Genomic DNA, 6,306 nt, shown 5'->3' on the forward strand with positions numbered 1-6,306 from the left:
TCTGTTGCTGCAGAGCATTCAGTGGTGTCGCTGATAGGACGCATCGTTTTTATATTTGGTCATTGTTATTCTAAAAACACTGCAAATTCAATTACATGTGGCAGTGAAGTAATGGCTCTGACAGTGTGGTTTTCTCAGTCAGTCCACAGCCTGTAGTCTGAATTTGTAATGGATATGGTTTTGTACATCACATGATATTGGGACATGCTGTGTAAATCATTAAGCCTGTGATAGAAGCAGGAAGTACTTTGATGGCAGCTCATACAAGAATCTGAAAAATGCAGTGACAGCATGAGATCTGCACATTGAGTAAAAGTACAAAAGGTTAACACTTAAGTGAAGCAAACATGTCAGATTCGACTAAACAATCACCTTTAACCTTCATATTGCTTTTTCAGACATTTGAGTTTTATTTACTCATTAATATAACAACCGATAAGTTGTGTTTTTGTCCTTTATCGTTGGACCAGCACATCCAGGTCTGCACTATGTATTTGACTGTCACTCTTTACCTGCACATGTCGGAAGTGGTCGATAAAGCTTGATTAAACTACACAAAACTCGAGCAGAATGACTCATGCTGTTGTAGCCTTATTGTCTCCCCTCACAATGAAAGTTTACTGATGTGATTTATTGACCCCACCCCAATTGTTGACACTTAAGTTTATGCTTAAAGGGTAACGTATTTTTTCAACATGGACCCTATTTTCATGTTTTTGTGTCTAAGTGACTGATGGGAACAACCATTTTATAAATTGATCCAGTATTTAGCAAGAGGACAGCAAGCAGGGAAGCAGGCTGCAGTGTAAGTTAATGGGCAATTGTGCACTGTCAATTTATGTCCACTAAAAGTGCTTGTTTTTTCACTGACAGGCTCGGATTACTTTTCTTAGTGTTTGACAGCATTTTACAAAGGATCTCTACAGAGATAGAGCTTTTTGTTATAGAATAAGATCCTTTTTATTTAACCAAAAACAGCTCCAAAATTGCTATCGTCAAACCCACCGGACTCCATTTAAAAAAATGGTAATTTTATAAATGTAAATCACTTTTCCTTCCAAGTCAACAGAAGCAAAATAAAGCTGACAAAAAACCATGCTCGTCTGTCTTTCCACTGTTCTAACATTCACCAACTCTGCTTAAGTTGAAATAAAACTCTTGATCCACCCAGTTAGATGTGAAAATATGCTGACTATACACGCTAAAATTACTGTTTATCTAAATGGAGTCTGGTGTGTTCAGCAACTGATTTGGAGGCTGCTTGTGGTTAAACAAAAATGATGTTACTCTTTAACAAAATGGTATATTTCTGTGGGGATCCTAACCATAGTGTTGTCAGACACTCAGGGCGCTTTCACACCTGCCCTGTTTGGTTCTGTTCAATCGAACTCAAGTTCTTTTGCCCACTAAGTGCGGTTCATTTGGGCAGGTGTGAACACAGCAATCACGCTCGGGTTTGCACTGAAACAACCAGACTGAGACCTTCTTGAAGAGGTGGTCTCAGTTCGGTTACAAATCAACTCTGGTGCAGTTCGTTTGTGGTGAGAACGTGTTCCGACTTCGATCCCAACCAACTGCAGTCACGACACATTGTTTGGGTTAAACATGAGCATGTTACAGTCCTGGAGGATTATTAATGTGCGCCTCCTGTACTGCCTTAATATGCACATTCAGCACATCCAATGCATCAAAACATTGTTTTATAGTTGGAGCCGCACCTTGTTTTCAAACTGTATGGTTTGACTCAAATGAACAATGACGGCAATATAGTCCACGATGAGCAGCGCTAAAACCATAAAACCAACCTGCATAGCTGTCCCTCCATTGTGGCATTAGAAAGTGTTGCATTTATCTTGCAAGTGTACTCTTCTTCGTTTTGTTTACTTTCTGAATTTTTCCCACATGGAAATTCTGACCAATGAAGAGCAGCTTTCTCGTGCAAGGCATCTGATCTGGTCCGCTTGTAAATGCTGCTGTGAGAACACAAACCAACTCTAGGCAATTATGCAACTTTGTAACAAAATTATACCCTGATTCAGACCAAAGAAACAACTCTAGGTCTGAAAGCACCCTGAGAATAACAATGTGAGCCTGTCAGTGACAAAACCAAGCACTTTAAATGGACAGAAATTGACAGTGGCCAGTTGCCTGAAGGGATTACATTGCAGCTGGGTTCTCTTTCAATACTAGACCCGTTTCAAAAATCGCTGTTCTCATTAGTCTCTTTGACACTAAACATGGGAAATAGGATCCACATTAGAAAATACAGAACTTACCCTTTAATCCCATGCTCTTGTGAGACTCATATCAGGTTGTCATCAAAGTGATGAGGGCTTATTACAAATGACAGCAAGGCAACTATTGATCTTAGTCTTTTATTATCCTGGTACTTCTAATCAGGTTGAATGTCCCTCGTCTATAAGGCATTTTGTTATATATATATCACCATATACATTGTGTGACTGTGATGTGAAAGGCTACATACATTATTTGGTCATTTATGTAAATAGATGAACATTGAAATCAACACAAATGAGTAACCTCCCATATTCACAAACACCTTCCTTTTACTTGTATGCTTTTATGTGAAATATAAACACAATGGGCCGTACAGTGGAAGTAATGGTAGTTGGGGTAGTTGATAAAATTTTACTCTGGCTTACTTCTCAGTCCGCGCTATACATGCACCACAAAGTAAAATTCTGGAAGTTTGGTATTGCATTAAAGAAAATGTCTCCCTTTAGATTGTTCAGCACTCTGGATGTGTCTCGTGTGACAAGAATGAACATTTCCCTCCCTGCTACATAGATGATGACACTCGAACAGCCTTTTACACTTTTTTTTGTTTGTCAGAGTTTGAGAATATTTGTGAAAAGTTGTGTGGGTCAATGAAGGACTGTGGACTGGAAAAATAACGACCTGAATTAGGGGTGCACCTACACCATTGTTTTTTGCTGATTGTGTCGAGTACCAGTGTCGTCTACGTATTATCTCCCATACTTTGTATAAAAACTACTCCTGTTAGACCATTAAAATGACATCCAGCTATGTGTCGTTGTAATTCACATCTTCCTCATCATCTATGAGCGATGTGCTGGTACTCAGGCCTTTGTACTGGTAGCCTTTGTCTGGTATAGGTGTACCACTAACCTGAATATATCAAATTGCAGCAAGTGGTACTATTTGTCGACAAATGTACTCTTTCGTTTTAAGCCAAAAACAAACAAAAAAAATGAACAGCCCTTTCATACTTTTACAAATTAACATTATTCAGCTGGTTTAATACACCGCTACCATGTTGAGATAATTCTTTTGGCCAGTTTTTTTAAAAGGTACCCAAAGGACAATAGCACTCTTGCACAATTTTATGTTCTGTATAAAACGAGGTATGTTTCTCTTCTGTTAGTGCATATCAATGTAACAGTGCAAAACCAATTACAACGACTATTTGTTCAACGACCACCTTGTCAAAACACCAATGTTACAGCATTTACCCCACCGTCACTTTTACAAAGCATACAATAAAAACCACTTGGAGACATTAAACACACAATATCCTTTAGATCAGTTTGTCTTAGGGAACTATAGGGTCAAACGAACACATTACAACAAAATATCAATTTCTGGTAGTGATGACTAGGGGACAGCGAGGTAATGCACAGTAGTAAATCTGAAATGAAAATAAAAACGTGTGGCATGTGTCACTCTACGCTCTTTTCACTCATACAAACAGCGACCAGCATCAAATTTTCCATATCGATTGAAACGGCCCGTAGTGAAGTTACATTTTCTTAAACTTCCTCTGGAATGTTTAATCAGCATGTTCACTTGATGGGCCGAGACATAAATGAGGCAAAACTCAGACATAAAAAAAAGCAAAATATTGCCAAAAGCTTCCTCTCTGCCTTCTTGGTTTCACTTAATGAAATTATTTATCTAAGCTGCGTGGGGAAAAAAACTACTGAGGAGTCAATGAAAGTGTACATCATTAATGTGTCTTAACCCTGTTCAAGGTTTTTATTTTTAATCAGGTAGTCCAAGTTAACACAACAGGAGCAGCTTTATTCATATTTTTTTAAGTGTGAACTTCAACAATGAGGATCTTAAATAATAAAGTGTTAAAGTCCTTCAACGTGTCAAAATAGTTGTGTGTACATGAGCAGATACTTAAAGTTGCGACTGAGAATGTGACTACAGGCCTAGGAACTGCGCCGATACATAAAAGACACTGGAGGATATGTCCCTTCACAAAAGGCCTGAGAGTGTGTCCGATGTTTGTGTGTGGAAAAATGCATGGATTGTCTCGTTCTGGTAATACGCCTGTTTCCCTATATCCTATAAAATATGTTGAAATGTTGTAAGGCGTTATATATATATACAAAACACAGCCTTGTTAGGCCCAAACGAACACGGAGCTCAAACTCCAGCCATCACATGAAGCCCATAAGAAAGGGTTCCCACACAGTAGGTAGCCTGCTGCCTCCATGTAATCGTCCTGTCCTGACAGTGAAATCTCACCGAACAAAATAACGGAGACCGCCTTACGAGCGCTGCGGCGACCTCCTACGACGACTGTCTCCCTCAGTCTGTAACAGAAGGCTTGAGTCAAGGCATCCACTTGGAATGTATAGATAGAAAAGTTTCTCAGGAGGCAGTCCCATGGTACAATAATGGCACAAACCACTAGCTAAATCCATTATAAGAACGCATTAGGTAAATATGTACATCATGTGTTTGCATGCTGCAGTGAAATGCACACCAGTTAAAAGGTGATACCACAGAATTCACAGCGTGTATCCTACGAGCCCAGGACAGCTCAGTGTGTGAACTTTAATTATAGTTTTCCACAAATAACAGATGAATTTACTCCTCTCTGAATCTGACATTTGCACATGTACATTTCTACTCAGGGTGGCGCAAACTTCTTCCCTAAGGGGCCCCTTTTCTATCACTGGGTAAACTGAAGACCCCTGACTAAAGGTTGTATTTTATATTAAATGCATAACAAAAACAGTACATAACAACTGTTTAACTGTACAATTAAACCAAATAGTGAACACAATAACTATGAACAAGCAATTCGGATGAATTTTGCGCAGATTTTCCTGTGAATTTTGCTTCAGAGATTAGTTTTCCTGACATTTTTAGTAACTTTTCATACAATTCTCTGTCTGGATAATGTATATATTTTGTCATTTTTAACAGTAAGGCTTCTATTTTTGACAAATTCTGCATTTTCTTCTTCCTGACACTTGGCCATTGTTCTATTAGCTCTTTGGTTGTTTTAACTGCGTATTTTTGTAACGCAGGACAAGGCTGCAAATTTTTAAGTCTGCAGCTTTAATTGTAATCTAAATTTAAAAATAACAATTTGATTTATGCTAAGATATAGGCCTATAGTCAAAAGGCCTCATAACCCCCAATGAAGCCCCCAATTTGATAACCAGTGTGCCAGAAAAAGCAAATGAGATGAACCTCATAAGACTTGTGGAGAACGAGGAAGAAAATATCTACTCAACACAGCTATGGCATGAACAAGTCAGGTTCCCAACAACGTAACAGGGCTTACTGGGGTTGTATATCTTGGTGTCACAGATTTTGGGGCTTATATTTGTCGAAACAATATTACACGTTCACTGTATTTAATGAACTTTCCCAGTTAAGAGGAAGTTACATGCCAATTACTGAATTCTGTGGTATTTCTTTTCAAAAACTGCAGTGGAACTTCTACATCCAAAAGCTAACAGAGGAGATCATGATAGTGCCTGCACACACACACACACACTCACACACACTGCAGCTCTTCAGGAAGCTGCCAGAAGAGACTGTGAGAAAGAAAAGGGCCTTTCAGAACTACCATACACTCTAAACTGGGTTCACTCTAACACAAATCTAATCTGCCAAAATCCTAGTTGTGTCTCACACAGAAACAACTTCAGATTCACATAAAATGTCCTCTCCAACATGACTCTCAGTTTGACTATCCCAAATGTTTTTATGAAACTGAATCGCAAGATAAATGACACTAAATGTCCAAAGTTGTGGCTGAACTAAAACAGTGTAAAAAGATTTGGCTATTTCCAAATTGAGACTCGATGCTCTATGTAAATGAGACATGTATACCACACGTGTTCTGTACACACCATACACATGAAAACAAACACACGTTCACATTCAAACAGAGCAGAATACAACACTGCCATACTCTGGTAAGGCAAATCTGAACAGGGCAAGCTGTGATGAGTATTGTGCAGTAGCTACAGTGTCTGGCAGCTATCTGGCATTAATTAACCCTTGGGTACATAG

This window comes from Epinephelus lanceolatus, chromosome 2, assembly GCF_041903045.1.
Source record: "Epinephelus lanceolatus isolate andai-2023 chromosome 2, ASM4190304v1, whole genome shotgun sequence".
NCBI lineage: Eukaryota > Metazoa > Chordata > Actinopteri > Perciformes > Serranidae > Epinephelus > Epinephelus lanceolatus.